Source organism: Lissotriton vulgaris, chromosome 6, assembly GCF_964263255.1.
Source record: "Lissotriton vulgaris chromosome 6, aLisVul1.2, whole genome shotgun sequence".
NCBI lineage: Eukaryota > Metazoa > Chordata > Amphibia > Caudata > Salamandridae > Lissotriton > Lissotriton vulgaris.
The window spans coordinates 150,489,675-150,517,549 of NC_141694.1; the positions used below are offsets into that span (position 1 = coordinate 150,489,675).

Below are 27,875 nucleotides of genomic sequence, written 5' to 3' on the forward strand. Positions count from 1 at the left end.
CGATACGTACAACCCTTGTCCTATATATGTTAAGTTTGCAAAGTGGTAAGAGATGCAACCATCTTCTTTGCAGTCTGGGAAGCGTAGTCCTGTTGATTCCATTTGTAAATCAGGACTAGAAGTCCTAAAATGCAAAGGATAACGCAGGAGTAGACGAGCTACTCATGCAAGGATCTTGAAAATGTAAGAATCGTGGAGCATCTGGTAAATCCTGGAGTGGATCGTCTCTGACGTATCTCCCTTGCGCTTCTGCATGACAAGCACTGAGCAGTAATAATAGGGAACAGATCTGTGCCATTTATCAATTAACTGAGTAAAGGGAGCTGGAGAGAACAGACAGCAGACTTGAGCTATATCAATGCATATCAATGAGACATAATTGGTGTTATGTGAACTCAAGCAGTTCACCACCAGCGGGTAAGGCCCAGGCCCATTTTTTCACTTCACTTTATGATGTTACAAAGGGAAACAAGTGGTGGGCCGTGTGCCGTCATGTGTCTGCACCGGGACTTGCTCTCTTCGACGCGCACAAGACCCCTGCCGTCTACCCTTCAAAATCATTCTTGCAATTCCTGTGTCTCTGCTGGTAACCCCAATATCCACTTCAGAACACATGAGTAATGGTCAGAATGTGAGGGAGTGACTCACTCTTGTCCTCCCATTTTAAAAATTGGGACAGTTGTTGCCCTAGACCATGGTTTACGGGGATCAGCACAGCTCGCACTCTGAAGCACATTCACCAGCATTAGGTCCCAAAGTGCCAAACTGTCCTTAAAAGGGTCAACAGGCACCCATCTGGTACCAGTGCTTTGTTGCTTGGGCATATATTCAGAGCCGAGATTATGTTCCCAAGGGAGAATGTTTGCTCTTCTGCACCTCCTAGGCCAATTGAATTCTCAATGGCGATGATCTCAATGGGTTCCAGTTTATTAGAATCATAGAAATTCGTAAAGTGTTTGACCCATACATGTTCAGGAATGGTCCCATCTATGCTAATTGCGGAGCTACTTGAAAAGAAAGGTGCATTGACTTCCTTCCAAAATTGAGATGCATCATTCCTTGCACAGACAACAAGAAGCTTCTCCTAAGCCTCCCTTTCCTTAAACTAATGGCTTCTTTATAGAGTGTCCTACAGTTTCTAATTTCTAGCAAAACCCTCAGCAAGCTTTTTAGAGCTTGTGTGAGGCTACTATGAGCTGGTGAGCATGACTTATCAAACCATTTATTGTGCCTCTGGCATGGTGTAGCTTAAATAGTGTTAATTTTAATTGCTCAGTTGGCTTCTTACACATTTTGGCAAAGGCCCCTAGCACCAACCCCAGATCGGGTGCAGCACTTAGACAAAGCTCAAAGTGCTCCCTTTGATTCTCCACAAGCTAGGCTAAGAAGACCTTTGGTTCGTCGTCCCTCCATTTACGGCGCACATCCCTATTTCTCATATATACGATGTGGCAAACCATCCCATTCATAGACACCAAGGGCGGCCATAGGTTAAGGCCTAAAACAAGTGGGTTATGGTCATTCAGAACACTCTTTACAATTTAAACTTACACACCTTTCTAGCCCAAGCCTTAGATAGTGTGATAAAATCAATTAAGGGCATCCTCCCTCTACCCGTGTACGTTACGTGACTCAGGATTTCTTTTGCAATTAAATCAATACTGGGTATGGAGCCATGTGTCTTCAAGAGCCTATTCAATTTGTCACCACATGGGTTAAGATCAAAATGTGAGAGGCCACAAAATTAATTGTCCACTAAAAGGATTCCTGCTTCTCCCACTGAACATGCCCTGAGGAGTGTGAGAGGCAAAAATAACCCATTCTCCCACTGAGAGTTCAGCATTTACAAGCCTGTAGGTTTAACATAAAAAGTTGGCCAGCACCTGGAATTTGTTTGCGCTTTCGTGATTTTTTTTTTCTACTGCTACTTTTCAGGAGAAATTCTTCTGTAACACACATTACAGCTGTGAAATTGTGGCTTCTAGAAGCAGTTACTTAGAGAAGTCTATAAATAGACCTAGGCATCCAGCTCTTGACTTCCACCACATGTAAATTGATACTTGTATAGCGCACTACTCACCCGCAAGGGTCTCAAGGCGCTTGTACGAATACCGCTGTGGAACCCATCCTGGCTTTCCCTGTGAGGCGTCCACTCCAGGGCACCCCCAAGGTGGAGGCCAGGCATCCTTTGCGTTGTGGGGGCCGTTGTGGAAATTAAGCAAGCTATTGCCCAGAGTTGCAGAGTGGGACTCCATGATTGGAATAGGCACCGAGGCGAGAATTATCAGGTCCGTGGAATTTCGAGCCCAAGACCCGCCGAGGCGGGGAATTGAACCCTGGTCCCGGGCTAGACCTCTGCATCAGGGTCTGCCGCTCTAATCATTGAGCCACACTTCTGCATCTACCTTTATCAATCCAGTCACACCCAGGCACTTGTCCATAACTATTTAGCCATCTATGTACCCTCCCACTCTAAGGCATCCATTGACGCATCATTACAGACACTGGTGCATTAATACATTCACCAGTGTGCGTCTTTGCACGGTCAGTGGCCCCATTGTGTTGTGGCCATACTTTCCTCAATGCATCAGACTTAAACTCGAAACAAAATGGCATAATGTTCTGGGACTTGAAATTTGTCTTTCCCTGATCCCAGCATAGCCATGACAATGCAACCCCTCCCCAGATTTCTCTGTTTCATGGAGCTGGGGAAGCCTTTGTTTTCTCTGTCCTCAAAATGGGGAGATAACGGCAAGCATCCATCTTTTCACACATTCATCTTTTCATCCATGCACACATGCTTTCATCTTTCCAGCTATGCACTCGCTCACACGCATGCATTTGCACCCTCTCCCTTCAGCCAGCCAAACGCTTAGTAGCCCAAGAGTCCCATTCCCCCAATGCAAGGACCTAGGCATTGGCATTCATCTGTTATTTTTAGATCTTGCCTACAGATGCCTTTTAGCTGTCTGTGCCTAAAAGACATTCTGTGAACCATATCAAAAACTTCCAGTGGACTTTGTGCCAGCTCATTGCTAATCATTAGTTGCCTGTCTAATCGCTTGTTTGCCTGCTTATTAGTTGATGTCTTTTCTTCCTCTCGTGTTTGTCATTCCCCTGGAAAATAGCTTCTTTACAATCCCTTAGACTGGATGAGATCTATCTTTCCACTGCTTACATTCATATAACTACTTTTTTACGTCTCAGCCTACCAAACCGCATAGCTGTCTGGTTTGCTAAAGACATTGGGGACATTCAGAAATTTGACCCAGGAATGCATTCCGCCAGTTGCTTACCATTAGCTGTGTGGTTTGTAACTCACATTTTCTGTTTGCTGGCTTTTATTTTAGGCTGTCTGGATTGTCCCTTCCATTGCCAAAATCTTGTATACTGTGTTTTTCCACAAACTCGCTTTCTGTAAACAAGCTTTTAAGTCTTGTTCTTATCTTGTCACATTTGCTGCGCAATCAAAGACAGAGGTCAAATGTTAGACTTTGTCTTCCAGGGAGCTTGGTGTTTATTTTTCTTTCTCTGATTTACGTGTGAGTAACCTCTGCGTTCCAGTTTCCCAGGGCTCTCATGAAAGTGTAAGCAAAGTATGTGTGCAAGGGTTTAAGTGGGATGAAAAAACTGGGGGGGGTCTCTCATAGGGGCAGCCGATGTAGTTATGATAGTGGCTTAAAACTGTTAAGCTAAAAATCTGTACTTAGCATAGTGTGCTGCCCCACTGGTATTGTACTTCTCCTGTCATTGCCTCCAGCTATATAATACGAGTGACATTAAACCTACAACAGGCCAGGACTATAGTCTTTGTCAATGGTTGTACGTTGCATAAGATAAATAAGAACAAACTGCAGCATTTTTATTATTATATACAATGAAAACATAGGTGGTTCAGAGATGTGTTACAGGTAGGAAACACTTAGAAGGCATAGTTCTGTTGGTTGTATGTGCTTGGCTTGGGGGTCATTTTGCAAGCAGACCAGTTTGAGGATTGGGCACATTCTTGGTTTGATTCTAATGTTTTCTTCACACTTGTGCTATAAAATGCTATATTTAGATTCCCCCTTTTTTCAACAATTTGCAGTAAATATGTGGTGTAAAACCCTCCATTTGAATCCTTTTTTCAAAATTTTCCAGTTCGGGCTCGCTCGCTTGTTACATTGGGGGTACTACGTTTTTCGCCCACCACTTTCTACATCCACCTGCCTGCAACTGGGCACCGTAGACATCCAATATGGCAGGCACTGTGTCCCCACCGTCGATCCTTGCCTCACCAAGCCCAGGCTCTTCTTAAAGGGGCACCATCCTCTGGCAGGCGAGGCACTACGAGCTCCTGGGGGTCAGCTCCGGCACGCAGTCGCTGCGATCGGGCACCGGTCCATCTCTCCAGTCTCCGCAGACACTCACGGTCCCGGTTCTGCTGCACTCGGCCTGGTTGCCTTCTCCGCTCTCTTTTCTTTCGGGCTAAAGAGAGCGAGAATGCCACCAGATTAGCTCAGCCCTGTCGAGCCTCTGTTCCTCTTCGGCACCCGGATCTCCCTACTCGAAGAATAGGACCGGGAATGGGTAGCAAGACAAAGCTAAGTAGTGGCGAAACCGGACACACACGATTGTGCGTCCTATCCAGCTGCCATCTTGGCCACCATCAATGCCTTTATTTATATATTTTTTTGTGTGTCAATACTACTATTCATTTTATTATAACACCCACATATATAAAGACAACAAATAAAATAGCGATCATTTGTTTACAATTGTGCAATATTTAAATTGGAAAACTAAAGTCGAAAATAATATGTGGTAGAAACATGTCCCGAGCATCCAAACTTCACCTGTTGACTCATTACATCCAGGTACTTTGCATTCTGGTACTTGCAGTCCTATACACTTTATCCATTAGAATTCAACTCCAGAGCTACAAACACTAAGGACGACTGCCTTGGCTACGGTACCTTGCCAGGGGTTGCCACAGCATGGCCATGCAGTCCAGGTTATCTGGACAACCGTCCTCTAGCAAATTGCACCGTTCCTTCAGCAGCAGTACAAATCTCAGAGCAATCGTGCATTTAATAAAGGTCCCGGAAGCTCTCAAATTTCCCAAATTCACGCATTAATTGATGTTCCAATTTAGAGATTTATCTTGCAATCGGGTACATATAGTGCTGAATTAAAAAAAGGGGGAATAAACAAGAGAAAGAGAAGAAAAAAGTCATACACGTCCTAATCCCAGCAAACCTGTGGTCTTTGGTGAGTAAACGTGTCTCCTGCAAAGTGGAGTCCCTTATCACGTCTGGGCTGCCGGTTGATTAACTTCCAGGTACTAAGGCTACGTTAAAGGGGCAGACGTAATCCTACGTGGTTCAAACCATCACGTTCCCACCCCCGGCCGGAAATTGCATAGTTGGCCCAGCTTCTTTCACAGTTGTGGCACAGCACGGGCAGATTATTGCTGCTAAATTTGGTAAGCAGCGCGCCTTTTTTGTGATGTTTGCTTTGTAAGGCGCAGAATTGTTGGTGAGAGTTTGTGTTTCTCGATATTTGCTGTTTTTGGGTCGTTTCACATCCGACTGTGCATTTACCATATTCATATCATGTTCTAGAAACATAAGCAATATTAATAGAACGCGCAAAGGTCGATATTCAATATGGTTATTTTAGTTTATTTTGAAGCCGACTTCGAAGTTGCCCATGTCAGGGGAGTGGCTGCTGTATTTTCAAACAACACTATTTTGCTTACTGTGACTTTTAGCTTTACGTTTCTCCTAAGTGGGGCTCTAAAAGCTAATAAGCGATTAGCTCTGGTGAATAAAAGCCAAGCCAGTTTAAAAGTAACTCCCAAGAATCCCTGTCGAATCAGACTGGTTATCTCAGCAACATTTACACCATGCTTTTAAGACATAAATGCCTCCATAGTTGCCATGTTTCTCAGGACTTGTTCAGATACAGCTGTTTTTCAGAACTTCAACGCTTCGCATTAATGACAACTGGAACTCTTTTATGTGACGTTTAACTGTATTGTCATGTATTGCTAGAATAAAAGTTCTGAATAAAAGAATACAAATTCAAGGTCCCACCTTACCAGGGAAAATCGCATACGAAATAACTGCTTTTTTGTTGCATGCTCAGGTGATGTCCGTCAGAGGCTTTATGTTGTATAATTAGGAGAGTTTTGTCGAATGTATTTAACTGCAAATATATATATCTTTGCTTAAATTTTGATTGGTTTAGAGTCAGACTATGTGAACCAAGAAATCCATTGTTCAGAAATCTATAAAAAAGTGTGTTTGATCTACTGGGACTTTTTCCAAATTACCTTAGTATTTTGATGATTTGAACTTTACTGAGTTATGACTTAAATCTGTACGTTAATTACATTTTGCAATCTGATTTATTGACTAATTGATTTTGACTTTATTCGATTGAGCCTATATGACTACAATTTTTCAAATAAAACCTTTTTAAGATTAAGACTTCCCTTGCCATTTAGAATAATACAATTAAGACGGGAACACAGAAATCCATATTGGGTTTGCACTGAGCCATTGGGCATGCACAGAATGAGAACTGTGTTTGTGCAACGTCAAAATATGGTAGCAGAGGTGATGGTTCTGACTGGACATGTCCAGTACCAATTGACCTGTGTAGGTAAATTGGTCTTAGAGACTGAAAACTGTATCTCCATGGGTCAGGTGGTCCTGCCCAGAGATTCAAATTAAACCTGACTAAATCTGCATCCCTGATTCCTGCCGACCGTATGAAGATGTGGCAGCGGTTTTTGGGTTCCTGAAGCGGTCCTTGTATCAATAGGGAGAAGAGTTGCATTTGTGCGGTTGAGAGAAAATGTCAATCGAAGCGGTAAATGCGGGGACATGTAGTTTGAAAGAGATGGAGTCATGAATGTGTTTGACTTTGAATCGACATATTATGTGGCTTTGATTTGTGGATTTGTAGGGACCTTGGTGATCCTTTTGTTTATGGGTTTCTTTTGAGTTCTCAAGGTACTACTGAGACGCAACATAGAGGGCATGTGCTGTGTGGTTTCGCCTATGCTTGACGTGGTAAAGGCAGTTGTCATACAGCTGTGGTTTAAGTTGGTGGACTTTTTGAAGTCCACGATCTCAAGATCTATTTCTTTTGTTGAATTTTTAGCTAGAGTTGAGTGTATACCCAGGAGTGTTAACAGTCTCATCAAGATAGGCGCGTAATATCAACATTCTGTGGATGTATAAACCTGGATTGGTATCTGTTTATTTTTTGGTGCACAAGAGTGAATATACCGATTAAAGCGAGCTCTCAGTGGTCCATTCTGCTGTGAGATTGTGAGTGCCTTAAAAAAGTACAATCTGTAACTTCAAACTGTAATTTCATTTCTGCTTCGATAAAGCAGACCATAGCTGTTTATAAAAGTTCATTGAGTTACTTTTATTGAAATTTTCGCTATGCGCCAGGATCAGAAGGTGATGTGCTCTAGGAGGGGTCTGTTGATGTTGAGCCACACTTTGCTTGATTTACCTTTGCACTGTATTTTTAAAATACATTAGATGAAATATATTAATTTAAAAGTAAAAAGTAACTAACACAGATATCCAAAACATATTGGTAACCTAATTTAAATACCAAAATTAATTAAAAAACAGTTTTAATATTGTGAACTAAATACACAAATGAACTTTATGCATTCAATGGAAAAAACCAAAAGGTTAAAGCTTAATTATAGTTAGGAAAACATTCCCGCCTCTGATGGAGCGCAGATTACCAGCTTGGGCTATTTCTAAAATACCATACTCACCTGGGCCCATAAACATTCATACAGTAAGCTGGCAACTCCTCCGTTGAAATTCCAGACTTGGTCTACCTTGAAATATATTACCTGTACACCTTTTCTTACAAACCCGTAATACCTTAGTTCATAATTTCCTCTGGTTGATAGATCAAGTTGTTAGCATAATAGGCATGAATGACATTTACCTTTATTTCTTTGAAGGACCACAGACTCGGGAGAGTTTTAAAAAAATTATCTTGCAATATTTTGTGAGTCATATACCAATACATGTCAATCACCAACTTCTCAAGAATAAAATTATGATCAAAGCAAAAATCTTTAAAGGCTTAGTAAAATCTCTAGACATTGGTATCTGGGAAGGGTGGAAAAGGAAAATGGTACAAGGACATACCACATAGTTATATTTACCTAGAATGGTGCGAGGACCAATCCCTGGCCGAGGGCTGGAAAGAAAGGGCACCCGACTAATCAGGAGCCAGCAGTTCAGGAAAGGTGTAGGACAGGACCGGTAACCTCTTCTAGTGCAATACCAGCGTTACACCCCTCTCTGGTGCTACTCTCTTCCCTTCTAGATAGATCGATTCTTTTTCATCAGCAATCTCCCGATTCTTCTTTCAGAGTGCTCTACCAGCCCTCTGAGCTCTGTGGCATCCCGATCTTCTTCCGCAACGTTGAGTCTGTGACAAGTTGGACAAACTAACTAACTGAGTCTACTTTAGTTATACTATTCTCAGTGTATGTACCACCCCCCAATGTTTCAACATTTGTGTATTCCCTTCATTCGATTGGTCAGTGGGACGGGGAGAGGTCATCACACCATACTAATGTGAAGTCATCTTCTTTGGTTTAATTGTTTTTTGTTCCCACCCTTAAATTTACTTTCCCATGATTTAATCCTCCCAGCAACCTTCACATTAGGACAAATACAATGTATGCACATTTTATATTTCTTCTTCCCCTCTCCGGGTCTAAAGAGGTAAAGTTCCCGGGCACATTACCTGTGTGACAGTCCTTGGCTGATGTTCAATGGCATAGTCCCAGGAGTTTCATGACTTCAATACGCATGTGTAGAATTCAGACAAGATGGACAATTCAGTCACCATCCAGCCCAAATATGAACTAATAATAAAGTAATAGAAGAACATGTTAGAATACGAAAATAAATGAATGCACTGTATACCACTTATTCCTACTCTAATCCCATTAATTTATTTTATCTATTGCATTAGCATGTGCGGTTCAAAGTGACCATTTAAGTTCTGCTGCGCAGCTGCAAAGAATTCCCACCAAAAGGGAAAGACGTCATACTATGTAGATGCAGTAGACTCATGCGCAGAAGAGTTCCTGCGTTTTCAGCAGCCATATTAAGACACTCTGGTTACTGGATAGGAAGGCACATAGGAAAGCTTCCTTTTAGATAAAGAAAATGTTGTGTAATGCAATTATTAGTAATGACAAACATGTTGGTTACATTATTACATGTTATTTCGAGATGGTTGAGTCCAAGCAAGTTTCTTTACGTATGAAACCTTGCTCCATTACCTCTATACAAACCAAACTTAAACTTCACAAACCTTAGACATTCTAAAGCTATAGTTATGACTTTCATTTACAATTTATCCATCACTTTCAAATTATAAGTAGCGCACCTCCATACACTTTCTTTTCAGCTAGCTAACCAGACAACACTAAATCTAAATTATATATAACTAAATGTTGCGTTGTCCATGCAGCACCATGTGTGACGCAAGGGTACCGCAATACAATACTATAGATAGGCCTTAGTTATATTTCTGGCAACTGTATACAGTGGTAGTTTTGTGATACACCATGGTAAATGTCAGTATATAATTGCGTAATGTTTTTTTTAAAAAAATGAAATGGTAGCCATATTATTTTACTACACTTTGGCTGTGTCCATTTTCTTCACTGTTGCCTCATGTGTTTTTGCTGGTTATAGATGCTTTGGGCACTGTGCCACTGCTGTCCAGTGCCACAGTGCAAGTGTTCCATTATGGTAAATTGATGTATGGATTAGTGACTCCATGATTGGCTGGTTTGGTTTACTTGTCAGACCCTAGTAGAGTGCACTGAATGTGCCCAGGGTGTGTAAATCAAATGCTGCCGGTGGGCTTGCAGCACTGGTTGTGCCACCCACAGAAGCAGCCTGTAAAAGTGTGTCTCAGGTCTGCCATTTCAAAGTCTGTGTACAGTCTGGTACTCCCATGTTGACTGGGCAAGTGCACCCACTTGCCAGTCCCTAAACCTTCACTTTTCTGCATATTAGTCACCCCTATGGTAGGCCCAAGGGCAGGGTGCATTGTAGGTAAAAGGTAGGACATGCCCTGGTGTGTGTGGCATGCCCTGATAGTGAATTACAACCATTTTCGTTTTTTACTATTGCAAGGCTACCTGTTCCCCCATAGGCCAGAATGGGCAGTTTGATTATAACATCTTATAATCCTAACTGACTCAGGGAACTAGGTAGAAATTTGAGTTTGGTATGCCTGAACCCAGAATGATAAAATACATCTTTTAGTGAAGTTAGTTTTAACATTCTGTGTTTGAAAATACCACTTTTAGAAAGTAGGTATTTTATTGTCTAACCATCCAAGCCTGCCTCTGCTAGGTTGTGTATTCCTCGTCTGGAGTTTGAGTGACAGGGACTGGGGGATTCCAGGAGACAGGGTGAGTCAGCACAGGGCTGAATAGAGAGCTCTGCATGCAGATGGGAGGGAGGAGTTGCACCTGGGACCTGATAGGGCTGCGCCTTCCCTCCACAATGCTGGCTTCACCTCCTTTGGTGTGTCTGATGTCCTTGGCCTACACTGTGAAAGGAACGAAGGAGTCTTGTCAACAAAGTGCTCAAGGACTGACCAGAACTGGTTTGGACTAGGCAAAGGACTCTCTGCCTTCAGAGAACAAAGGGAACATTAGTATAAAAGAGGGGAACCAATCCCCAGAACTTTATATCTCTTTTGGGAAACAAGAAGAAACCTTTGCTGAGTAGAGGAACCAGAGAGACCACAGACTTCACCCACCAGCTCCCCAAGAGTTCTTTAGAAGTGCCTGCAGTTGTGTTGGGCTTTCTGAGAGACTGCATGTTGCAAGGAGCTGGAAGCATGACTCACGGAGAAGAAGTGTGTGCCGCTGCTGCCGCTGTCGCATCGTTGTCGAAGCGCCTCGCATTGCTGGAGAAGAGGATTGACGTCGCATCAGACGCCGCCGCATCACTGGGAAGCGTGTCGCAGAGCCTGTCGCGGCTCAGAATAATGGTTGAGTCGCTGCATGGCTATCGGGCACGCGTGCATCTTGTTGCATCAAAGAGAAGACACCATTTTGTTCATTGCACCGTATCTTCATCGCATCACATCGCTGCTGGTCGGATCGCCACAGAAGGGCATTATGAAACAGACGCATCACCTCCCCACGCCGAGAGGAACCAACGCATCACCGTTCTTGCGTGTAAGGAACTGACGCATCACCTTCCCTGCAACACTTTCGTAGTATAGCGTTACGCATCCAAAGTTCCACTGAACTCAGTGTCGCATTTTACATCTTAAGAGAATTAAGCAAATTCTACCATTTTTAAGTACAGTATTGTGGATTTTTGTTGTTTGTGGTCTTGTGTTAAGTCTATATAAAAATACTTATTTTTAAACTAGAACTTGTGTGGTGTCCATCTGTAGTGTTGTCACTGGGTTACTGTATGTGTTCACAAATGCTTTACACACTGCCACTGAGATCAGCCTGCCTGCTCATGCCAAGCTACCAAGGGGGTGAGCAGGGGTTATTTTAGGACTGTACCCTTTTACCCTGACTAGACGCAAGGGTCCCGATTTGGTCAAAGGTACCTACCTACCACTGCCAACCCCAAATCTAACAGCTAAGAATTGAATTATTTAAATATAAACGTAAAATACAATTCAAACTGTATGCCCGTTTTATTTATCTTGTTTCCGTGATTGAACTCATTGCTTATTTAATGCAGAAATATAATTTGGATCTCAGTGTATATAAAAAAACGAGAAGCTAGAAACAAAGTTGTTCAGGAAACCCACGGTTGGGAACACGTTGCTTCATGCAACTAGTTCCCACCCAAAACACTTGATCAGAAGCATTCCGTATGGGGAATGAGTAAGGGTAAGACAGAATTGTTGTGAATTGGCAGAAACTAACAGGGAGATCATAACTTTGAAAAGTAGATTCAAAGCACGGGGATACTCTCAGATGTATTGAAGCAGCAGTAACAAAAGTAAATAAACAGTCCAGAGAAGAGATAATGTGTAAGAAAGGCAAGAGGAAAGGAAAAGATCACAAGGAGAAACACACTTCAGGCTGATAACATATCCTGGCATTGGCTCGCAGCAAATCACTCAATCACCCTTATACCTTAAAAAGGTGTAACTATTCTGATTTGTCAACTAAAACACTATCATTCCCTGGGGGCAACCTGCACTGTTCAGAACTGCAATAACAAACTGCTGACACAGTCGTATGCTTTTGTATTCCTAATGAGCAGTACAACAAACAAGTCAGTGGAGGTGCCCGAGGCAGCTATTCGCAAGAGTGCAGTGTGGTGCTTGGCCTGCATCACAATAGCACATGGCTCACAAAGTAAATATTATCAAAGACAAACAATTTAACACAGAAATGAAAAAAATACATTGCCCCATTAATTATGCCATTCTGAGCCTGTGCCTCATTCTGTATGCTTGATGGGTGTAAGCTAAAAGTGAATGACAATTGATCAGACCAGTGAATAAAGAAAGCGGACAAAAAGCCCATATATGTATGTATAATATTTGCTATTTTTTCTTTTAAACAATAGTCTGACTCGACAGCTAAATTTGTCTGAGGCCAGACCTAAAAAGTAACATTTACACAAAAATTACATTTGTTGTTTTAAAACTAATGTAAAAATGAAAGACAGAAAATACAAATTATTATAACAATCAAAAATAACACTAGCAAAAGTGCTGGACTTTAAACAAGTCAGATTAACTAATCTAACTCCAATTTAAGCAAAAGTAGGAAACATGTGTGACTTTGCAGCAGTTACATTTGCCATTCTCACTCACACGTAAGCAAAAGCAAGGAAAGTATAGGATTTTGGAGGGGTTAGACTTACTGTAAGAAATTGGATTTTTGATTGAGGTGGGTGAGGACCCTTTCCAAGCAACAACCACATTCCCAGTCAGGATGAACAGCAAAAGTGTCTAAATTAACCCTTACTAAACCCTCTGGTAACAAAAGTAATAGTGTGAAAAAACATTTTAAGAAAAATCTCTCATTCACTTTATTAAATAAGATTATACCAGATTGACAAATCCAATCAGTAGAACTAGAGAGATACAATTTTAAAGTTTTGGGTAATTATAGCGCCTAAAAGCACAAATGTCACTCTGTCATATTGTCATTCTATGCCAGTGGAAAGTCACAAGTTCAGGCCGACCCCGATGGAGCGAGGTTCAAATACAGGAACCTGTATAGTACCACTGAAAAAATTACTTTAAAGTTCACAACAAAGGGTTCAGTTTGCCTCGAAGGAGGCTGTGAGAAGGAGGGAGAACATTGCAGATGGTCGTCACTGTAGTGCAAAGATCGGATTAGGTATTGCAGACGGTTGTTGGTGTGTAGAGCTCATGTTGCATGTCATCGCTGGCAGTTGTTCTACCACAAAGTGTCTGACTCACTGGAGCTTCTCATTGGCAGGTACAATGGGCAGCGGTCTTGTTGTCTCACTGTAACTCAGAATAGGAGGCAGGTCGAGTAGTCCTTGGAGCCACTCCGGTGACCGTGGGTTAATGGAACAGTTCCAGGCTTCCTTCCTCAGACTGCAGGCCAGTCCTTCCAACAGAAGGGCAGTCCTTCTTCTGAGTCTTTCACAGGTCCAGAATTGATCTGATGGGTGGTTCAAGAGGTCCAATATTTATATCGCGTGTTATCCTTTGTGGTGGGCCCTTTCTTCTGCCAAAGCTCCAACTGGTCCAGGGTGACAATAGGCTGGTATCATGTCCCTTTGTGTGTATAAAGTCTCTTTGAAATGCAACAGGGATGGGTAAATACTCCACCCCAACCACCCTAGCAGGATGGTCCACCCTGCCAACACTTAGTCCTCTTTATCAGGCTACAAGCACCAAATGGTTAGGATAAAAAAATGGCAACTTTCTAAAAGTGGCATTTTCTGAATTGACTTAAAATCCAACTTTACCATTAAATATGGTTTTAAATTATAATTATTTTGAGTGTAAACTATCTTCTCCCAAACTTAAGTTATCACTTATTAAGTCTAATAAGGTAGCCCAATGTTATCCTAGGAGAGCGAGAATCCTTGCAATAGTGAAAAACAACTTTAGGAGATTTTCACTACCAGGACATGTAAATCTTAAACCCACATGTCCTACTTTTTTCAAACTGCCTTCTAATCCTTTAGGGCCTACCTTATGAGTGATGTGTGTTGCAAAAAGGAAGGTTTAGGCCTGGCAAAAGGTTTATTTTGCTTGGTCTAAATGGCAGTTAAAACTGCACTACAGGCTGCAGTGGCAGACTTGAGACCTGTTTTTAAAAGCTATTTTGGTGGGTAGCACTAGGAGTGTTGCAGGCCCTCGGTAAATGGAGTACCATTTACTAGGGACTTACAAGTAAATTAAATGTGCCAATTGGTTATAAGTTAATTTTACCATATGTAATGGAGAGATCACAAGCACTTGTTAGTGGTAAAGTGCCTAGAGTCCTAATGCCACTAAAAATGAATTCAGCAAAAAAGGATAGGTGAAAGCAAAAGGTTTGCAGGATTACCACCCAAGAATATCTGGTCTAATGCTTACTATTCTCAGTCAAACGTAGGGGAAATTGTTGTACTTTGAAGGGGTTATGTTTGTTATCCCTACTCCAACCTACGCAACAGTAGGGAAACTGTTTGACTTTGGAGGAGTCACATATACTATTACAACCCCTAATGAGTTTTAAACAAACTTTTAAATACCTAACAACATACAATTATTAAAACATATATTGAAAATGAAAAATTCATATACATGCATAAACAAAGTATTAATACAAAAATAATTAAACAAATAAAACATAAAATACAGTTACCTCCCTACTGCCCAAAACATCCAGGGCCCTCCAGAAACTACAATTATAAATAACTAAATAATATTAAAATAGTAATTAAATAAAACACAATTAAAGACTATAATAAATAAAATACATTTGAGTGGTGTCATTAAATATGCCTATTAATTAAAAGGTAAATAAAATTCCGAAAAAATGTACACAATACATATTAAAAATCACATTTATTTAAGAAATTAATTTGCAAAAATATATAATTTAAATATCTTCCCACACATTTCCACCCAAAATAAAATACTAATTGAACTATGCAAAAATAAAATATGCATTACAAATTACACTGAAGTCATGAAAATATCAATTAAGAAATGCATGATTGCATAACCACTAATTAAATATTTGAGCAACCTACAATCATTGGAAATAAAACCGTTTATAATTGAAATAGTTTCCCATCCTATTCTACTACAAACCCAACAACCCGCTTCTAAATTATAAATTAAGTGTAAAAAATGTAATTGCACATTAAAAATGTCAAAATATACTTAAAACAATTTAATAATAAAATGTTAAATATATATTTAACTAAGCAACACTATTTAATACAACTATATTAAAGTGAATGATGTATGCAATATTTCAAAAACTATATGTACATAAAAAACAATATTTTTACTTTCTACATTCTGTTCCTCGATTATTTTTGTAATTACTACATTTTACCACTATTTATGTAAAAAAGATATTTTGATACAAAATTTGTGTCTTGCACCTTGTAGATCATGCTTTTATTGGAGTGGGCGCATCTGTAGTGATGCGGACCATGTGTTTCTCAATTTGTGAAATAACCTGTAGAAGGTGGTCTGCTGAGTGGCTATTATTAGATCTAGCAATAATGTGACAATAGGGTTCACTCTGAGCGATAAAGATAAATAAAGGGCTTTGGCTGACTACCGTGTGGATTGCTATGTGGGCATGGAGGAGAGGAATAAGAGAGTTGGGTTGAATATGGGTGGGCAGGATCCTGACTTTGATTTTGTTTGTGGGTCTAAGGAATGTTTTTTTCTTGATGGTTAGGTCCCTCCGAGGGAGGATGACATATAGCTACTTACTGTCAGTCATTTATTGAGGTTGAAGTGATGAGATCAGATGTTGTGGTTCTGAAGGTGAAGTTGAGTGTAGAGGCAGATGGACTGTGACCATCAGGGCTACAGATAGCAGATAAAAATGGCATGTGAGGAGTTAAATAAAATTTGATTGAGGAACATTGAATGTGGCATCCTGTTGTCAGTATGTGTGCGTGCTAAGCAGGGCCCATACTCCTATAAGTGTCTGGATGTGGCATTGCTACCTCCCAGTGGAGAAATTAAAAAACCTGCCTTTGTCTTGTAGGGGGAAAAAAACTAGAAGTTAGGATAATTTGAGTCTTTCAATTACAACCATCACTAAAGTATGCCTGGCAAAATAAGATCTGATGACTCTCTATGGCAGTGTGCTACCCTTGATCTATTTAAGAATCAATGCAACCTTTTTTATTTTTTAAACTTTTGTTTAAACTATGGGGGACTTGAACACTCCCCTTCTTCCATTGGCTAGCTCCATAAATGGAGGCTTGCCATTGGAAGAGAGTGGCTGTCAATCACGCTTTTCCCGTGAAAACGCGATTCGGGGGCGTTTCTGTGTCTTTTTTAAGTACCGCCCTCTCCTCTTCCCATTGGCTGGAATTTTACCTTCCAGCCAATGGGAAGGGGAGAGGGCGAAAAACACGCCCCCGAATCTGCTGGCCGGGACACCCCCGTGACGTCATTCCCCGGGCCGCGCTGTGATTGGCTGCCGGCGCCGGGACCTGACTTGTTTTTCATCTTGCAATGTACTAGTTTCCCGCAGCTGTAAAAAGATGTTACTGTTTAGATGCATGTAACTGTTCTCTGTTTTTGACCCAAGGAAGGATGGACTGCGGAGCCGGTGTTGCCAGATTCGAGCTCATGATTTACTGATCACCACAGATGCCGGTTTATAGCATAATATGCAATTCATGCTTCTCGAAGGATTGTTAGTTCTATTCCTTCCTCGATCACATCTCCGTTTCGCTGTCTGTCTCCTTCTTTCCTTGGGGTTGCCTCTTTTGCAAAAAGCTCTACTGAGCGACTCTGTGGGGAATAATACATTTTTCAGGGACTTGCAGAAAACGTCACTGGGACATGCTTACCGAGATGATAAAAATGCAACAGGGTCGCGGCAGGCGAAACGCCGAAATGTTCTCAAAACGTAGGGATTATATTTTGACAATCAGGACAGGTGGCGCCGGCTGGCCCAGCCCTCCACCCCATCGGCGCCCCCTCCCCTCCATCTTTCTTTCTCTCTATCTTCACATATTTCATTTCAGTCCCTCGCTTTCCCACCCCTTGCGCTCTCGTCCTCAGCATCCCCGCTTCTATTTTCTTCTCTCTCGTCCCCACTCCTCCACCTCCCCTACCAGTCCACCCCTCACTCCCACGCGCCCTCCCTTGACCTCTTTCCTTCTCCCCTCCCTTCTAGCCCCCCTCTCTTTATCTCTACCCCCGTTCGCTCTCTGTCCAGCCCTCTTTTCTCCATTCCTGCCTCTCCTCTGTTGCACCCATCGCTCTCTCTCCACCTCGCCACCTCCCGCCCCACGCCCCCGCCTCTTCTCTTTGCCTGACTCCCACATGCCAGTGCTGAGTGGCAGACAAAGCCGGATCGGGTGAAGTTGTGCGAGTCCCCCGGGCGCGGCGCTCCCTCCCTGGGTACCCGAGGAGACCACCCAGGCTCCCGTGGGCCCCTCCCGCAGGACTGGGGCTCCCCGTTATTGGTGCTGATGGGCTGGCCCCTGGGGCCACCCGGGCCGTGGCTGGACCCCCATGGACCGGTTCAGATGTTCCTCTCCAGGCGGCTGGACTTCCAGAAGAGCCGATACGCCAGGTAAGACGACTGTTCCTCTTCACTGGCGGGGTACTGCAGGCAGCGTCGGGCAGGGGGCGGTGTGCGCAGCTGGAGGAATTCTAAAATGCACCCTCCTTTAGAAGTTCGACCCGGCGGATTCCCACAGGTGGCACTGGGAGGGAAGGGGGTGGAAGGCTAAGACAACCGCTCCCACGGGAAAATGCTTTTAATTAATTAAAATCACAAATGCCCCCGTTTCTGCGAGTATGTGAGGGATTTGGGATACAGCCCCAAAGAGTATGGGGGTGTTAATAATGGAAGAGGATTGTGGGGCTTATTTGCATATGCCTAGGATGTGGCTGTGTTGTTTTGTTGGGGTCACTGGGCTTTGATGTCTGGACTGGACGTGGGATGGGGCTTTGTAAGATCTGATTAGGTTTTCACTCGGCGGGAAGGGGGGGGCGTGGGGTCTATTAAGGGTCTCATAACAGACGGCATGAGGGGGGGTGCCTATACTGGACTTTCCAGGGTCTCACAAAATAAATAAAAAGAAAAGAAAAAAATCTGTTCAGGGTCTCGGATGGAGGGGTAGGAAGGGGTGGGGTTCTTACATGGTTCAGTCCAGGATCAAAGAAGGTGGGGTCGTAGCTGGGAGTCTCAGACGGACCTGTTCATGGTTTCCCCTTAAAAGCAGAGAAAGGCGATCTCCCACGGAGCTGTCCAATGTTTCACTCCCAGGAGGGGAGAGGGCGCGGATCTGCCGGAAGTGATGTTCTCCATAACTTACTTCTTTATCTGCGTCCTCGTACCATCATCCCGAGATAGGGGCGGGCCCTCCAATAATCAGATGGGTCACATCGAGTTTACTAGGCTGAGTTGGACAGGGTCAGGGAGGTATTGATTTACTTTTAACACAGTGGCATATATGTTTGATCTGATTATTGAACGTCCCTGAAAATGTATAGTTTACTTTGAATTACTTAAGGTTATGTATCTCGCCAGACTGTCGAAAGCTTAAGATAACAGAATACAATTATTGTTCACTGTCCCCATGCTAGTATCTGTCTAAGGACTCACCGAAGGCGAGGGAGGGGATGTCATTCCAGGGAAAAGAGCTGGGGTCAGGTGGGAAGAAATTACTGACGGTTTAAGCAGCATCTGTGGGATAAAAAGATCAAGGAGCGTGTGCGTGTGTGTGCCCCAACACTGCTGATGCATTGTAAACTGTAAACAATAGATTTGGGGATCCAGAAGACTTCGGTTATGTGATTTGTAAAGGCTGCCCACCGCGCCACCAGCACATTCGAAAGTGTTAACAGCCCAGCGTGTGATATGGAGGATTCACGTATATGCTGTTAGTATAGTGTATATCGTAGTGACGTTATCAGCACACCTTTTGTTAACAATCCACCAGTTGCACACAAGGACAGGGGTGTATGGAGCTGTAACCAGTCCAGTGGCTGACTGAGCTGTAGGAGTTAAAGCATAGGGTCTCCCTACGCCTAAGAAAGAGGAACAAGCTATCATTGTACATGAGCTCTCGGAGGCAATCCTATGGCGTCTGTCCATGTTACTGGGTGGAGTGAGATGGGCCAAAGGCTGCTGTCGGTCGGCTACCTATCAGCCGCCGTGTAGCCCTCACCCTAGGAGCATTACTTGAGGCTGAGAAGGCAAACACTAACAGGTTTGATGGAAAACCCCAAAACCCTGTTGAGTTTCCAACGTCCACCACATACGCGGTCCAATGCACATATTTACGTTGGGCTGAAATTACATTGCTTTGTTTCTTTCCTACACAACATCCATCATTCCCACAAGAACCACAGGTTTTACACAACAACTTAAGTCCTTGTGTAAATTTGAACTTTCAAGAGATGCCATTTTCACCATCCGTTTGCGAGCGTAAATGAACTCGCGCACCTTTACCCTGGGACCGTCCAGTTCCTGTGAATGTTGTGGGGAGCGTTGCTGAGGCAGCAAACATCTGCTTTCACAGCCCCCACAGGATATTTCTGCTCAAACCTCCATGACGTTGAGAGAAAGCGACGAACAGGGCCTAAGAAAGACAGCAAATCAGGCATGCTGCCAAGAGCCCAATAAGAGGCATATATAAGAGATTATCCGTCAGTAATAAACATGACACCGAAGCCTATATTACATAAAATAAGGCCCTGCTGCAAGTTTGTGCTCGCCATTAGGAAGTGGTAGTCTCACCCCCAGAGTCTACAAACATTTAGAATGGATATTTTGATGGAAGCAAGGGCTGCTCCATTTCTGTTCGATGACACCAGGTTTTACACTTGCTGCGGCTACAACCCTGGGGCGCCAGTGGTATTACCGTAGAAAGTCACGCAAAACAGATCATGCTTTCCAGGAATACGGTTCTTTGTCCTAATTACACCAGGACACGTATTAAAAGTCACCTGCCTGGAAGAACATCCCGATCTTTGCAACATATTGGTCATCTATGTGTTGCATACGCCAGGATTGGAAGAATGAATGGAAGAATGAAAGCTGAATGATAGAATATAAGGTAGAGTGAGAGAATGTACATAAGATAGTGTGTCTGAAGTATGGCTGGTACTGGGCAGGTTTGAATGTAGCATAATCCTTTTTTCCCTATTGTCCCCATATCAGTATCTGTCCTTGTGATGTCCCCACTGTATCATGTAGATTGAAAGTACTGCTCCATTTTTATATGTTTTTGATATCTCTATTCTAAAAAGAAAAAAATATATTTAAAGAAAATAAAATAATATATATTTTGAATATGCTCTGTTGAGTCCTTTTGGTTTGACCTTGTGTGTGTTGTGCGCAGTGTCAACTCCCAGGCTAATCACCCCTTCTTATATCAATTCGGGACCCTCTAGCTAGGGCCCTTGTATCCAAAGGCAGGGTGCATTCTCTTGTTCTATTTACAGTTGTTCTCCCCCCCCCTTTGGCTTGCCTATATCAGTTAGTAACCCACGGGGAACCCCCTTCTTTTGTTCGTTGGATGGCAGGATATGGCAGTAGATAAAAATGGGAAGGAGTACCATGAGAGAGGAATACTGCAGAGAAGACCCAGAGACAGGGGGGCAAAGACAGGGGGGCCATAGCATGGTTTTGCCTATGCATTGTGAAGGTGGGCGATGCCTGTAGTAGAAGTAGGGGAGCCATGTTATCGGTGGGGGAGGTAGCTCTCCTTGGTGTGCTGTGAGAATTGTGTTAGGCCCAGTGTGGAGATTTAAGTAGTTTTCGTGAATGTTGCACTTCATGTTGCCCATTAGCACACTACCCCATACCGGGCCTCCAATGGCGGGACTGTTGGAGAGCGCCACTGTAAGGTGAGTGCATGTTGGGGCATGAAATAGTGCCGGGGAGGCAAACAGAATTCATACTTTATGCTGCTTACGGCATCTGAAAACTCCCATCTAGCATGCTTCCCAGCTGTGTATATCAAGACAGTTTTGTGACTTCTCATAGAGTGTCATGTACAGTTTGCCAGTAGTGTTGAATTGCCGGGCAGGACCATAGCATGTGCATTAAATCTGCGTCTAGCACCCAACAGAGTGGACAGGTTGTCTGGGTGCCGGGGAATGACTGTTTTAATTGAGCTGGTGTAAGACATGCCTTGTGGAGAATAAAGTATTGTATTGTCTTGAAACAAGCATTATCAGAAACTTGTTCAGGGAATTCCAGGGCCTGTGTCCATACCTTGTCATGTATCCCTCTGCCTTAGTCATCCTCCCATCTCTGCTGAAGCGAGTCTATGGAGACCACTTTAAGTCTTGAATGGCCTTGTAGAGCCAGGTAATGGATGCTAGCCGTCTCCCATTGTAAGGATAGTGTGCACTACTAGGTGAGTGGGAGGTTCTGTGTCCGTAGTGCTCCAAAGGGTATGGCAGTTGAGAGCTATTTGTCTGTGGAGTAGAAATGGCCAAGGGGAAGGTTGTAGTCATACATCAGCTGGTCGAAAGAAAGGAGATGTCCATCTGTAAATAAGTCTCATACGTGTGAAGGTACTGAGCTGTCCAAAGTGCCGAGTAAGCGTGGTAGACCTTCAAGGGGAAATGCTGGGGCGTATCCTGGAATGTCTTCACTATTCAGTATGCGCTGGATATGCACGTCTAGGCCACTGCCACTTGCAACAGTTGCCTAGGGGAAGGCATGGATTTGGGGAGTAATTATCCAAGAGTTGTGGATGAGGGTAGGACTCCCTCCTCATTCCTAGCATCTCCCATATACCGACCTGCTATCCATCGTGACAGCCATTGTAATTGAGCTGCTAAAAAGTAGGCTTCAAACGTAGGAGTGCCCAGACCCCCGCGGTCCACCGGTTACTGCAGTTTCCAAAGAGCTACTCGTGGTCTACAGGTGCCAAAAATAAGGTTGCATATTAGGGTGTTCAGTTCTTTGAAGAAAGGTCACAGTGGGACAACCGGCAGATTAACAAAATAATCTAGGGGCCAAGGCAACAGAACCGTTTTAGCGAGACCTATCAGGCCTATAGTGGCTAAAGGAAGGGACTGGCAGAAATGTATTTGAGATCCCTATATCAGGCAAGGCAGTATGAAGATTACCCTCGTACATGTCCAGTGAGGTATTGTACAGACGTATTCCCAGGTACCGGATTGACGCACCCTGCCAACAAAGGGGTGTTTCTCCTATATAGACTGGGCATGCAGGTTGGGCAGGATTGAGGAGATATGTAGCAGATTTCTCCCAGTTCACACGCTATCCAGTGGGCGCAGTGAACTTGGTCAAGGTATTCCATATCGAGGAGTGATCCAAGGTAATGTCCCGAAGATATCTCTGTAGGTTGTCTGCGTATAACAACACTGAGTGGGTACTATCTGCCAGTGGAATACCCCAGTTTTGTCCCTCTGTCCGCAGTCTGATGGCCAGGGGCTCCATCGCAATAGTGAATAACAGAGGAGATAGAGGACACCCCTGTTTGGTTCCCCGGTACACCGGGAAGGCGGCAGAGACGGTTCGACCCAATCTCATTCTAGAGGTCGGTCTAGTATCAGGCCTCAAAATCATAAACATTTTACTAGACCTGCCGTTCTAGTGACTTAAATAATCTACTCGACCTATTTGTAATGCACTTGACCCTAAACTTGTTTCAAATTATGTGATCGTGGGCAAATAATGTAATTCATTGAGCTGCCTTTTTCTTCATTATCACATATGGGAGCACCTTCAAATGTGCGAGTTCAGCATGTCTTCTGTACAAAAAATTATTTTGTTTGATTTAATAGACTAAACCTTTTTTTCCATATATAACAAATATAGGCACATATAGGATACACATGACCCCTGACTTGCCTCTTAGTTCATAAACCGCATTTTCGTAAGGGCGGGGGCAGAAATGTTTCTCAAATCATGTTTAAAAACCTTTAATAAATACTTAACGAAAGCACTAAGTGGTAGCACACTGTCATTTGTAAACCGCAGATTTTACATTGAAATGGCCACAAATCTTCCCACTGATTTTGCTGCTTTACTGATAAAACTATATAATGTACAAACAATGTTTGAAAATAGTTACTGCAAATGTGTCATTTGCACATCACCAAGTATTCCGGTTTGTTTTGCGTCTATTTAACTCTTTGTTTGCATAACACCTCTTAATTACAATAAAATGTTCTTTTGTAAGTCCTAATATATTTGTAATATTAATTTACAGGCTATTTATTTAAATGTTTTGTGTTAGAGAAAAATAACTGACATTCAGACAGCTCACTTGACAAAAGCCTCTGACTCCGAGAGAGAAATAAACTTAATTTTCCAAGCAGCTATTAGTTAGAAGATGAACTGACCTTTGACCTCTTGCAACTGTGTCAAGATAAAACAAAATTTAATGGCATCTTTATTGCTCCTTCACTTTCTGAATGAACTGAACACCTGGTCATTTCCAGCCTAAGTTTACTCGCCAGATGGGACTAGTAGGTGCTAAAAATAGCTTGACCAGATAAAACTTTACCCGCAATTGCGAGTGGGCAAGTAGATTTTTCGAGGCCGGAGTATACAGTAGTCGTATAAGCCAGTAGTCTGGGACCCACTCCTATGTGAGTGAGTACAGGGAAAAGGTATGGCCACGTCAGCGTGTCAAACGCCTCCTGCAGGGCCAATATCAGTCAGGTGGTTGTGGGAACCGTACATATTGGTCAGAGAGGATTTTCCTAAGTATTTTGTAATCCGCACCCAGTATTGCTGTTGAGCAATAGGATGTTAATTGCAAGGGGTCTCTGCCATGTTTACATAGAGAGACCAGAAGGGACTCGTGCAGTGAGTCGGCCAGTTCCCCTGTAGACAGCAATGCCTTTTACATTACAGCCAAGCGGGGGGCCAGGAGCGTCAAAGGTGCTATAATATTCAAGGGGTAGGCCGTCTAGACCAGGCGCTTTTGTTGCGGGCAATATCTCGAATTGCTTGCGTCACATCTTCCATGGTGATTGCAGCATTAAGGGCTTGACTGACAATGGTGGGAATTCGGGGCAGGGCAATCCCAGCGAGGAGGAGTGCTCCTCCAGGCAGTGTGATGGAGCACTATAAACTATTGAGTAATAATAGTAAAATGACTGGAGGATCTCCTCCTGCATGTGAACCGTGGTGCCACTAGGCAATATTATCTCAGTGATTGGGGTGATTGTGCGATCCTGTTGTATCAGCCAGGCGAGAAGACACCCAGACTTATTGCCCTCACTGGGGCCCTTTGCCATGTGGGTGGTAAAATGAAAGCATCAGAGGCGCTCTAATAATTAAATATACAATGTTTTGGGTGTAGCGAGTTGCGCAGTCAAATCAGGATCACGGCCTACTGCTTTCCCCAGTTCAGATAGCTATTGTACGGCAGCAGTGATTTCCTTATTGAGCAACCTTCGGACCCCCACTATCTGCTACATGCAATCCCCTCTAAGCATCACCTTAAATTCACCTCACTCAACCATTCTAGTGGATGCCATGTTGATTGTCAGCAAAGTAATTTTGAATACAAGTGTCATGCTCGGCACAGAGGACAGTGTCTTCCAGCCAATCTCTCTGAAAGCAGCAGGTTGGCATCCTCTGATTTGGGGATTGTCCATCTCCGATCAATAAAATGTGCATTGTGAAACTAAACTATGCGACCTTAATAGTCAGTGTGATGCATCTGTGGCACTAGGAAGGGTGAGCATAGAAACGGTAAAGGTGCACGTGCAGTTGATGGGGTGCTTAATAAAAGAAGTATACTTTGCCATTGAGGTTGTAGGATTGCCATACAGGATGGGGCCTGTCAAGGGTGAGGTTCAATGTGTAATTATAATCCCCGCTGAGGATCCAAGGGATCGTAGTCTTGTGAGCTACGACCGTGGATAGGGCATCCCAAAAATGTCCCTGGTCAGAGTTAAGTGCGTATACACACCAGATTAGTATTGGTCAACTGTCTAGGCAGACCTCAAGTAGCGCCTAGCATCCCTCCTTGTTATGATAAAATCTAGCACCTGGTATGGGATACAAGGCCTAATCCAAATGAGGTCACCCTATGCATACGCGGTGGTTGCATGTATTGTGCCCCTCCCTTACGCTTACACAGGCACTCAAGTTCTTCCTTTGTAGTGTGTCTCCTGCACTAAAATGATTTGGGCTTTATGTAGGAAGAGACCATCTTTAGCGCACCATGTGCATACCACGTACATTAATTGTGAGGTGGAGGAATCCGAGTGTGTTGGTAGTATGTTGTTGCTTGTAGGGAAGGGGTCTAGAGGATGGGGGCTTGTGGCTGGGGGTAGCTTCCCATTGGTGTCACTCTTCTATCTTGGGTACGGTATGTATTCCTGCTCTGTTGTGGCAGTTCAATCGAGGAGGGTTAATCGGGGGTGAAGAACAATGGTATGGGTAATAAGTAAGTGAACAGGGGCTATTTCAACAGTTAGAATGCCCAAACCAGTTGCCTCCAAGTACAGTTGCCTGTACTTCGAGGTTGGGGGTGGCTCAAGCCTAAGTGGCAAAACTATCACTCATGGGCCCAATTCTGCAAGGAGAAAATATGTATGAGGGCCGTCCATCGGCAGATGCCCGAGGAGTCTTTAGCTGGGATGCCCTGAGATAGGGGGCAGGATAGTACATTTTTTAACCTGGAAAGGGTCCTCTGGAAGTTGCACACACACAGAGCTTAGTGGGCGCTCTGGAGAAAAAGTGATAGGCCGAGGGAGCCGGGAGAAGGAATTATAAGTAAAGGTTGAGTGGATAAGTTGCAGTAAAAACCAACTTCATAGCATGACAAACATAAGCGAGTATATATATTTTAAGTATAGCGAGCAGGCCACACCCAGCAGATGCACTTCAATCAGTTTCTGCAGTTTGTGGGGTCCCAGTTGGAAGAGTCAGTGAGCCCTGATGCAAGTTGTCTGACAGGAGAGTGTCATAGTCTCTGGTGAAAATGTGCGGGCCCTTCTCTTCATCAGTGTCGGAGTTGATGGTTCCCATGGCGGCAACTACTTGAAGGCCCCTTTGCTTGGTTTCTTTGAACTGTTCGGGGGTGTCCACGGGGAGGTTCGGGATGCAGGGGTTTTCTGGGGCTTCCTCTACTAGTTCTGGCACAGTTTTGCCACTGGTGAGAGCTTGGTCAGACAATGTGGGGCCCCTGTGCCATAGTGTTGGTCCGCCCAGTCCCATGCCTCTGTGGAATCTGTGAAGAAATGAGAGCCATCATCAACCATGATCCTAAGGCGCGCCAGTAATAGTAGTGAGTATTGGACTCCTAATTTTTTGCAAGTGGCTTAGAGGAAGGAAGTTCGCTGTTAAACTGCCCTGGTGTTATCTGGGAACACCATGATCACTTTGTCCTCGATCCGGAGGGGGCCAGTGCAGGGAGCAGCACAGAGAATTGAATTCCTGTCCTTGGAAGTGGTGCAGCTTTGCCAACATTGGCGAGGAGAGCATCCAGGAGAGGGCTGCCTATTTGGCACATGGTGCGCCCTTTCCATTGTGAATAAGGGGTGGAAGTGAAGTCAGAAGCAGGGGTGAAAGACTTGAACCAGTTCTCCAAGTAAGTGATGGGGTTTAGATATTTCACTCCTCATGCAACCCAGTATTCTTGCGTTGCTCCTCCGGGAGCGTCCTCCTATGCCCTCTGCTCTCTCTCTTCTGGGTAGCGGACTTGATCCTGGAAATCATGGATGGAGTGCTTGTTGTCTTCCACTGCTGGTTGCAAAGTAGCTTTTCTCACCCTCCATGAGAGCTTTCGATGATCTTTGCTGAGGAAGCCAAGCTCGGCAATCAGTTTGCCAAACTCAGGGGCCGATTAGGATGGCGGACGGATGCATGACCGCTGGGCTTGAGGTGGCGATAAATGCACCTTATCTTCTGCCAGTAGCGGGCCTCCGTCCGCCATATTAGGAAGAGGAACTGGGCACATTTACCGTCCGCCGCGTAAAAACGTGAACCGCGGCGGGAACACACCAGACACCACGCAATATTACAATGTCGCAAATAAACCAGAACACCACAGCGGAAACACCTCCATCTCATAGACGGCGGAAGCACCACAACAGAGAGGGAAAGCATTGCCAAGAGACCCACCGCTCAGACCCGACCACCATGGACCCAGCCCTATACACCTTCCCGGCCCTGTTCCTACTTCACTACCAGCAAGTCATGCACCGTCGTGGACGCTGCCGCAGGTACACAAGCATGCAATACACACATACCATGCCACAGCATGTACACTGGTACCTGTCCACACCAGACACCCTGGTGGGGACAGGAACACACACAAGTGCACCTACACCAGTCCCACCTCGGCACAATCACCCCCGCATCAGGCACACGCCGCCCAAGCAACACCACAGCCTACGCAACCCCACAGCCAGCCCACGGACACACTCCACTGCACTGTAGGCGGTTGGTCCTGTTACCGCGGCCACTCCGTCCGCGGCGGTCGGTTTTTCTATGGTTCCGTCGGCGGTCTTTGGAGACATCCGTCCGCCGCGGTCAGGTTTTGCTGGAGGGGAATCCTAATAGCACCGCATGTTTCCCCACGGTGCGGTCAGATGGTCATTTCCCGTGAGACTGGTGGTCCGGACCCTTTTCCGTCCGCCATCCTAATCGGCCCCATAGTCTCCATTATGATATGGGAGTGCTT

The 27,875-nt window shown here is 44.1% G+C and overlaps 1 protein-coding gene across 1 annotated transcript in view; it reads left to right on the plus strand.

The window, feature by feature from the left end:
- Positions 1 to 5,357: 5,357 nt before the first annotated feature.
- The window catches only part of NEIL2 (nei like DNA glycosylase 2), a 218,072-nt gene continuing 195,554 nt past the window's right edge, over positions 5,358 to 27,875 (plus strand). The window contains exon 1 of the mRNA XM_086925145.1: positions 5,358 to 5,464. The gene's annotated coding sequence lies outside the window, so the exon portion shown is untranslated. The remainder of the gene's footprint in view (positions 5,465 to 27,875) is intronic.